The sequence below is a fragment of the Lampetra planeri genome, chromosome 32 (assembly GCF_965212315.1).
Source record: "Lampetra planeri chromosome 32, kcLamPlan1.2.h2, whole genome shotgun sequence".
NCBI lineage: Eukaryota > Metazoa > Chordata > Hyperoartia > Petromyzontiformes > Petromyzontidae > Lampetra > Lampetra planeri.
The window spans coordinates 6,597,622-6,608,281 of record NC_136138.1 but is presented as its reverse complement, the minus strand read 5'-3'; positions in this window follow the sequence as shown (position 1 = coordinate 6,608,281).

Sequence of the window (10,660 nt, the reverse complement as noted above, 5' to 3'; positions counted from 1 at the left end):
TTTTCCACACAGACTCGTTGTGCGTGACAATTAATGTTCGTGAAAATTTTTTTCCAAAATTTTACACTTTTTAGGACAAAAATATTATATTTAATTACCAATTGCTTAATGGTGGCAGGCAATCATCTGACCCATAGGTGGCAGCCATCTCAAGCCAGAGGACGAGAGGACTCTAGCCGCCACGCATATAAAGGATTTATAGTGAAAAACTTTGTTTTTACGGGTTATACTTTTTTTTAATTCCATCTTAATCTTCACCATTGTCCGTGTGTCTGTTAACACGTTACCTCTTACGTCACGTCTCACGTGACGGCTCATGTTACCCCTCAAATGCAGCTGGTGGTTAACTGACTACGAACACTGACAGCCGAGCTATAGTCCAAGATGAGTGGCGAGTGAATTGTCAACCCGGTTATGGCCATTCCTGTTCAACAACCCGTTCCTGCTCAACGACCTGTACATTTAGTAGTAGGTTTTTACCCTTTAAACTGGTACAAAACTGACACCTTTATACAAGGCATCATGTTTGCAATAACCGCAACACAAGCAGTCAAAATGCAAACAAAAAGAAACAACTCTGATAATGGTAATGATATGCACTGTCCTTGAAGTTGATTGGTCCACACCCGAGACAGCTTTCCTTAGAGCCTAGTCTCCATTGCTGTTGGACCAGATGATGCCAAAATGCGTACAACTCAAAAACAGTGCACTATCAGAGTATTGAGAGCTCGGGGTAAGCATTTACACTATGAGACCTCCTTTACCAGTGGCAAAATATAGTAGTAGGTTTTTACCCTTTAAACTGGTACAAAACTGGCACCGTTATACAAGGCATCATATTGCAAACATGATGCCTTGTATAAAGGTGTCAGTTTTGTACCAGTTTAAAGGGTAAAAACCTACTACTATATTTTGCCACTGGTAAAGGAGGTCTCATAGTGACCTGTACATTTGTGTTTGTACATCACTGCCCACACATTCCCTGACCATTCATCATGACCATCACGATCCATCGGGCAGATAGCCCGCAGTAAGCGTCCACTGGACATTTCCTCATTTTGTTTCCACTTTCCTCTCTGTCGTGTGTCAATATGCTCAAGCAGTGTGCCACATCTCTCTGGCACCAATCTCTTACACTGGTCAACACACTTTTTCTGGCATAAGCTATTCCAACGGGTTTAAGGTAATTTTGGGGTGCTGATTCCAAATCTGGCATCAGTTTTTGTCTATCACATCAGGTTTTTGAGATATAAAATATTGCATTTTCAATAAAAACTGCAGAAGAAAAATATTAAATAAATGTGGATATCTACATAAAATTATATTATAAACACACTATCCTAAAAATACAGCACCACATTTTAACACTAAAGCAGTCACTGACTCGCAACAACTTGCAATCATAAGTGACAGAGTTAATTTCGGTTAAAATCAATGAAAATGGGGTATGCCTATAGCATAAAAATTTGATGTGATAGAGAAAATATGAGATCAGATTTGGAATCAGCACCCTGAAATTAGTCTTAAACAGCTGCAAAAGTCCAGGCCAGAAAAAAAAACGTTTTTTGTTGTTGTTGACCAGTGTTATATATTGTCATCCAGGCACTCTTTGTGAGGTCTTCTTCTCTTTCCAGTTCCTTCCATTCCCTTGCCATTCTCGTCTTGTGAAATGCCCAATGTCCGAGGTCTCCTAGCCACGACGAGAGGGCTTCAGCAGCAGCAGAGAGAGTGTTCGTGTCTTTTTGCTGTTCTTCAGCCTCCTCCGTCGAAGGAGTGCAGACGATAGTGCTTCACTCAAATCGTCTATTTACTTACAATGCAACTCCCCGTATGTATGCACGTATACGTTCAGAATCAGAATGTTTATTTATACTAGAAGAATCCGATGAGCTATGAAGTTTTTTTTTCACAGATGTCCAGTAAAGTTCTTCGTAATTCCCAGGTCTCTTGCGAACCCCGAGGTAGCCGGTTCGATATTTATACCCAGACGTATAAATGGATACACCAAAGTTTAGTCGATCGGCGGATCGCTTGTGTTGGGGCAAAGTGTGGGGTAGGTCCCACTTCTTCCAGCGTGGAAGAGTAGGCCAAAGTATAGTCCTCTCTAGAAGGTCTCTCTTGTGCACGGGTCGGCAACCAAAACACCAAGAGACATTTTTTTGGGAATTCCGTAAAAACAAACTAAATTTTTCAAGAGCCGCAATGCACTGAGCGACTTCACGAATCGGTCCTTTAAAGAGCCGCATGCGGCTGCGAAGTCGCAGGCTTCCGATCCCTGCTCGAGCGCCAGCATCACCCGCAGGGAGGCACCTTTAACTCTTGCTCTAACCGTTTAAAATGTTTCGAATGGAGCAGGAAAACACAAACTTCTCGACCCAATCAAAACATCAGGCCCTTCTTCCGCCAGCGGTGACTCCGGCGAGAAATTGCAGGGTTGCACCTTTACCCATTTTTTTGCGAGAGAACAGAAAGAGAAAAAAAAACAGACTTCTCAGCTGATAAAACAAAAGCTACTTGACTTGTCTGACTGCCTCAATTGGGGGCTCATCAAAGCAAGCCCCTTGTAAAAGCCAAACGCTTGTTTGTCTTTGTGCACTAAGCCTGGCACTGGCTGGTCGCGACCGCAACCGGCCCGTGTGTGCCTCTCCCACAACCACTCCCCTCCACCACCCCTCCCCCCAACCTCCTCTCTCTCTCTCTTCTCTCTTCCTTTCTTTAATTTGGGCACAATGGAATGGGAGGTAACGACAGGAAGTATCCCGAGTAATAGCTCAGCTGAGTCGTAAAAGTGGGGTTGTAAAAATTAGCATTCCGCCGTGTGAGCGTAGGGGTGGGTTGGGTTAAGTGGCTGTGTGTGAGTACGCGTGTGTCTATGGGTCTCCCCTACGTCGATTCAGCCTCAAATGACGACTGCACTGTACCTGATGCGGTGGGTAAAACATCGCCACTGGGAATGACAAAGGCGGTCGGGCGTGGTGCTGGCCACCCACCCCCTCGTGTGCCGCTGCCGGCCTTCATCGCTGCGCGCTAACTGCACTTGCCCCAACAGTCTGGTTAAGGCTATACGGGGGAATCGTTACCTTTGCTTGTGTTTGTGGGGAGGGGTCGCTGGGTGATTGGCGCCGTGCGCCACGCGTCCTGCGTCCCGAGTTCGATTCCCGCTCGAGACCCATACCGCAGTGGTCAATATCCGAACCGGTCGTGGGCCTCCCGTAGGTCGACTCAGCCAATCGCGGCGTGTTAGTCATCAGCGCTGGGGAGACAAAGACGGCCGTGCGTGATGTTGGCCACCCACCCCCTCGCCGGTGTTGCGCCTGCCTTCATTTATGCTCAGAAGTACTCGCCCCAGCAGTCTGTTAAAGGCTGGACGGGGGATCTTTGTTCTTGTGGGTGTATGTTGGGGGGGGGGGGTATATGTTTGTGTGACAGCCCAAATAGCTTCAGGGGGGTCTGCCCACCGCCCCCCCCCCACCCAACTCTGCTGATGAAGAAGACTGAGAGTGTTCTAAATTCGCGTCGTCAAGTTCTGCGGAGTCGTGAAATGTTGCCAAAATAATCTAGATTTGAAGTTTTCGTGACTGCAGGGATCCATACTCTTTGGTTCTTTCGGTAAAGTCACGTGGGTAGAAAATAAAATGAATTAAATCACGACGTTTCGATTGCAACACTAGCAATCATCGTCAGCAAAAAAAAAATGTCTTGCTGTGGTTTTCCCACCTGATGACGATTGCTTGTCTTGCAATCGAAACGTCGTGATTTAATTCATTTTATTTGATACCTACGTGACTTTACCGAAAGAACCAACGAGTATGCCATAATATTTTGTCATGTACGTACAGAGTGGTCCGTGATGTCTTTTGACCCCCAATTAAACGACCGCTGACACGTGTTTTCCCCTTTGCATGTTCATTTCTGTTTTACGTAAACATTACTTTAAAAATGTGATAGATTTAAATGGGGATCACAAGACATCTGGGCCACCGCCGTGCATAGCGTTTGGGCGATGCGGCTGCCCACGCACAAATGCCCGCGAGTAAAAACATTCAACGCGTCCGTCAGTGGCAATGCGGCCGTAAATAGGCGACGTTCCGAGCAATGGCCCTCATTCGTGATGCGCACATGCATCTTATCGGGATTGAGAGCTAGAGACGAATTGATTCACGATGGACACTGCCGGCCTGTGGAATCTGCTCACCCGTTTCCTTTCCCCAAGCTCTTATATTACGACGACGACGGCGGTGGTGGTGGTGATACAAAATGAACGCGTTACACTCGTATCGATGACGGCTTCGACAGTGCTGGTTGCTGCCGACCGCTTCACGTGTTGGGTCTTTGGGCCTTGTGCTCCGCAATTGTGTTCACAAAAAACAACGTATAAAATGATACTCAATCGACTTAGCCATTCGTCATCACCATCATCATCATCCATGGTCAATCCACTGCTCGATGAAGACCAATCCACGTCCCCTCCCCGCCCACCCCCTCCTCAACGGATACGTCGCCAAACAATGCACCGGCACACGAGCTGATTTAATCGCTCCATCTCCCACCGGTTAGGAGCCGTCCATAAATGACGTCACGCACCTAGGGGGGAGGGGGGGAGGTCAACCATTTGTGACGATGTGTGACGAGGGGGGGGGGGGGTTGAGAGATGTGACGTCACATCAAAATGCGCAACCTTAAATAAATATAGACAACACGTTCTACTTAATTAAATATAATTTTTAATAAATGTTTTCTCCTACAACATCAGAGTGCAGCGCTACATTAAATACGCACTACAATAACAATAGTTTGAAGCGATTTGAAGCATGTTTTATTTTCAAAATGGAAATATGGTTTGGGAGGGGGGAGGGGCAAAGCTTTGTGACGTCATATTTGAGGGGGGGGGGGTCTGACTTTTTGTGACGCCGTGTGACGATGGGGTGGGCGATCAAAAATTGTCCAAAATCGCGTGACGTCATTTATGGACGGCCCCTTGGAACGTCACCTCGTGGCCTCTGTCCATCCCCGTCTCCATGGACGCGATTTCAACCGGTTCGCACGAAGATTAACCAACCAGCCGCTCGATGAACCGCTTGCATGGGCGGCACGTGCTGAGGACAACAAGCCTCCTCTCCGGGGCCGACTCAGCAAACATCATCATCATCATCATCACCCGTCGTCCCCGCGGGTCGATAAAATTGCTACTGCGCGAACTCGCAAGGCTGCGGCGAGGGTTCAACGTGCGTCACATCCGTCATAAGAATGTGGAATTTCATCACAAAACCAGGGTGCTTCTATAGCGCTATCCGTGACATGATCCATCACGAGTTTCATTGACCGCAGCTGTGATAGCGCCAGAACCAGGAGCTGTGTGTGTACGCGTTAAGCACTTTTGTCCATCCACTGCGAGATGGCGGTCTCTCCAAGCCGTGCGGTTTTTGGGGGTGTTATTTGACCATACTTCACCGCACTGGTCAGCGTGGCTTTTGGTGAACTGGTGGGTGCACAGGGCGGGTTCCTGCTCTCACTTCGCCGCTGATGTCACTCTGGTTGTCCTTCCCCCGCACCTCCGATTCATCACGGTGGGCTGCGTACGGTGCGAAAGAAGTCCAGCGCACACATACGGCGCATAACGTTTGTCGCCACGGGGATTCGAACCCCGGGCGGGCGGAGTTCAGAGCGGGCGGAGTGCGCTGAGCACTGCGCCACCGCTCTCCCCCCCCCCACTCGAGTGGACGCGTTGAGACGGCAGAACACCGCCGTCCAGTGGAGCCGTGACGCACGTGCAGCCACCTGCGTTGCGGGTCAACTCCAGGGGTCGGCAACCTTTCAAAGAAGGGGAGGAAAAGGCATTTCTCTCGTGTTGTTTTCGTCTTCGACTGATCAAAATAGTTCGAGAGACGCATCACACGCACAGCTGCCTGGACACAGACACAGCAGGTAACACGGCAGATGACAACACACATCCTGACTTCGATACACAACATAGGTGATGGAATTAACTCAATGAAGACTGCGTCTATTTAGTTATTTTTCCGCTATTGGTTCTTCAGTTTGACTGCACATTTCCGTGTCACCACGACATTTCATAGTGGCCCATTCCTCGTCATATTTAGAATTTTATTTTTAAAACTGCTGCCCGCAAGGGGGGCAGCCAAAGAGCCGCAAGGGGGCAGCCAAAGAGCCACAAGGGGGCAGCCAAAGAGCCGCACGTGGGGGCGGGGGGGGCAGCCAAACATCAGGGGGTGGGGGGGGGCAAAGAGCCGCAGGTTGCTGACCCCTGGATTAATTAGCTCGTGGTAATTCGGGCGGGCGTTATATTTTTTCCGATTCAAATCACCCTCCCGGCGCGGCAGCTGAAACAATTGGGCAAGTTATCTTGTACCCCGCAGCGCCCCCCACCCCTCCCCCCCACGTGATCTATGTATCTTTACCCGGCAGTATATAGCGGGCGGCAGCTGCACGAGGTCGCGTGTGTGGTGGGGTCGAGTGTGGGCACTCCCCTCTTCCGAGACGTCTGGTCGGCACGTAAGGGTAGACACCGCGTGAGTCCCCCCACAGTGGCGACCCCTTCCACCAGCAGGTGGAGTATACGACGTTTCGGGGCCGCGCCTTTACCGTTTTATGCTGCAGTACTTTGCGCCCGGGGAGGCCTTCATCCGGCAGTGGATCGCTCCCGGTTAAGGATGATGATAATGTTCATAGAGGTTCAACATTGACGATAAGTCTGGCTGTCGCCTGATGAAGCTAGTTGTAATTACTTGCGAAACGTCGTGCTCAGATTGTAAATGTTGTGGCTTGGCTCTCCGACACACAACGGGTGTGCTGTACTAGTGACGAATTGGCCACGTTCTGATAATTTTTTTTTTACCCTTTTATCTGGCAACAAAACTGACACCTTTTTTTACAAGGAGTCATGTTTGCATTGACCACAATACCTGCGGTCAGAATGCAAACAAAAAACACAACTCTGATAATACATGCACTGTCCTTGAAATTGATTGGTCCACACCCGAGACAGCTTTTATTAGAGCTGTCTCGGGTGTGGACCAATCAATTTCAAAAAACAATTATCATATTTTGCTACTGGCAAAGGAGGTTCCAATGGTGGCCACGTTCTGTTTACGTGACAACCCTTACTAGTTGGCTGTGTCGGGTGGTGGCGGGTTTTAACGACACATTTATAGATTCAACCCAAAACACTTCTAGTATGGGATGATATTGTTCGCTAAAGCCTCCTCCTACTAACGTGTTAAAATGATGCTAATGTTATTTTCTGTCTATAATCAACTACTTTACCGCCGACACGCCATCTACTCAGGAGCCCCTGCAGGTGTGCACACCTTTTAAATCTGAATCGAAAACTAATTTATTTGGAACTGATTTAAGTTTTTTTAGTGTTGTTGTCCTTCCCCACGCACCTCCCATGCGCACGGCTGGCTAACGCACGGTGCGAAATACGTTCGACGTGGGTACGTTTTGTGTTTCGCCTCCCCTTGCCATTGGCGTCGAGGAGGTTGCAGTACCCTGGCGAGCCAGCAGACGGCGGTACAGCAACGGGGTGGAATAATCTCCATCTGATTCCATGGTATTGTCGATTATACTCCTAATAATTGTCGATAATAATCTCCGTCGGATCAATGGGATGATCGGGGAATGGAGAGTTATCCCCTCGCAGTCGTGCGTCCTCTCCCTGCGCTCCGCTTTCCCCCCACATGTGTGCACACTCATCGGCTGTAAACATCTTAATGTATGGAGGAGCGCAGAGCTTGGGTAATTATATTGGTGGCGCCGGCTTGCCGTGTGGCTGCTGCCTTCCCGCTCGTCTGAGGTTCATCCCTCGTGCCTCCGAGCCGTTCTCTCTCTACGAGAGCGAGCGAAATACGCTCCGAGTCGGGATGTTTTACTTTTTCCCCGGAGGAATCCGATGAGCTGTGAAGCTCTTTTTCACAGACGTCCAGTAGAGGCGGGTCAGGTAGTGCGGCTGCGGCGCGTTTCAAGTTGTAAGCAGCAACATGATAAAAAGAACAAAGATCCCCCGTATAGCCTTGACAGACTATTGGGGCAAGTGCCGTTAGCGAGCAGCTAAAAGGTCGGCAAGGTTCACGAGGAGGTGGGTGGTCAGCACCACGCCCGGCCGCTTTTGTATCCCCAGTGGCGATGTTTACACACCGTATCAGGTTACTCATTTGAGACTGAGTCGACCTAGAGGAGGCCCAGGACTGGGACCGGTTAAGATAACCGCCGCTGGTGTTGGCCATGAGCGGGAATCGAACTCGAGTCAACGGGTTTGTAGCGTAGGGCGCTAACCACGACACTAACGCTGCCCACGAAGCAACACAGACCCACACACGCATTCCATAAACCAACAGAAGTGAGATGAGATGAGTTCTTAATATATCACGTAAGTGGAATTTATTGTCATTAATAATATTATCACATTTATATCGTTTAACGTTCCATGGGAGATCTTCCCACACGTTGCGGTCGCTACAGTAGAAAGGCACATGCGGCTATGTGCTCTCACGCCGAGAGAGAGAGAGAGCGCGAGTCATATCTAAAACAAGCACAGAGACACACAGCACATCGTCAGAACAACATCATCCCCCGCACCTCCGATTAGCACGGTGGGCACCGTACGGTGCGAAAACAGTTTTCTATACTTTCATTATCAGCATCAGCATCATCATCCGAAGACGTATTTCTCTTTTAGAACATCACTACCGAAAGGGCGCGTCTTCATTTCAGTCTGAGCTCCGGAAAATATTAATTTACCCTTGAAATTATTACGTAAAAATTAAGCTGGGGGGGGCGGGGGTAGCTGCCCACTAGAGGCCGCTGCAATTACATCGAAGATATGCACGTGTACAACAGGCATTTTGTCAAACCAGTGCTGGGCGAAATACTTAGGCTGATGATTGTTGTGGTGGCCTTCATCTAGCAGTGGACTGACCATGGCTGCTGATGATTAATCAATGCCCCCCCCCACATCACTAGCAGTGAGATGTACAAATGCTACTCAGGGCGCTCATGCGTTATCTTAAGTGCAGACTTCCGATTGCCGTCAATGTTTAATCTCAGCCGGAACAGCCCGGAACGCTCACCCTGGAGTAATCGTGGCCAAACTAACACCAACCCCGCCTTCTTGCGTCCATCTCATTTTCTAACCTGTTCCTATGATTATAGAACAATTAGGGTACGGTACAATACGTATAGGATTGTTATTATGGAGAAGCTTAGCTTGTGATCTAGTGGCAGTGCCTTACGCCGGTAATTCTCTACGCTACTCCAAGCTCGCCTGTAAAGCTCTGATTGTAGTAATTGCAGGCAAACTGCAATTCACGCGAAAATGAATCCCGCGCGGAACATCTAATTTAATCTCAATACAGAAACTACGAATATTGTTGCACACTTACGTGTGGGGAGTGTTTCATATATATCATGTACACTTTGGTAATTGTGTGACCAACACAGTGGCATGCTGATGAAGACTACAAAACACAATACCGGTCCAAATCTACAAGTGCAAGTTTAAAATGATCTCCACCCTCGCTGTTGACAGCGTAATACATGCAAGAGGTTGACATATTCTCTGGTTCTTTCGGTAAAGCCAGATAGATAGAAAAATAATCATAAAAGAACACGACGTTTCGGTCGCAACACAAGCGTCCGTCATCAGGTGAGAAACGTCGTGATATTTTTTTTATTCACTTTATTTTCATTTTCATTATTTAATTGTTATTATTTTTTCTATCTATCTACGTGACTTTACCGAAATACCCGAAGAAAATTCTCTCTCTCTCTGTTCTGCATTGAATTCCTCCAGGGTTCCTCCCGTACGATGTAATACACATGCAGGGTAGGGCTTAAATGTTTTGTTAACACTTTATATGGGGCTATCGTTTTAATTAAAAAAAGATCGGATAATAACGATACACCGTGACGTGATAACAAAAGTATGTTGATAGCTTCAAAAAGTCAAAGAGCCTCCCACTTGTCAACGCGTGGCCTGGAATCTTTTCCAGATGGTCTCCAGAGCCCGGAAGAGACACATTTTTCGTGGTTTTGTTGCAAATTCTCAGAGGTGTTAACATTTTTTTTGAAGCATCCTGTACATATGTGACAGCAAATGTGCTATGAAGAAGGGCCATTGCGAGAAACGTCATCAACATGTTTTTTTTTTACCTTTGAAGGCCACAGTTTTATTAAGAAACTAAACCGGGCTCGTTTCAGGAAGCAGGACTTGTTGTGCAGGGCACTTGAGGACTAAGGAGGGTTGATGGAGCGTGGTCGAGATGAAAGACGGAATGGCAGCCGTGGTGGTGGTGGTGGTTGTGGTTGTCGTCATTCCGATGGATGTCCTCGCGATTGTGAGTGTGTAACAATGCAACCGATTGCCGGATCATGGTCGAATGCCCATTACATTACAGCAGGTATGCGTTGTCATAACATCGATTTTTCTACAGACGGTCGCGATGATATCCTTAATCAATACGTCGTGAACACAAGCAACAAAAGCATTTTAAAATTGACGCTTAAATTACGAGGTGAGTACGTTAATACGTGTGTTTAACAAATCAAACAACACATCAGCTAATAATAGTTACTGACATCCTTATAACATAATACAACTGTCATTTAACAAATATCATAGAAACTAGCCACCATAACACTA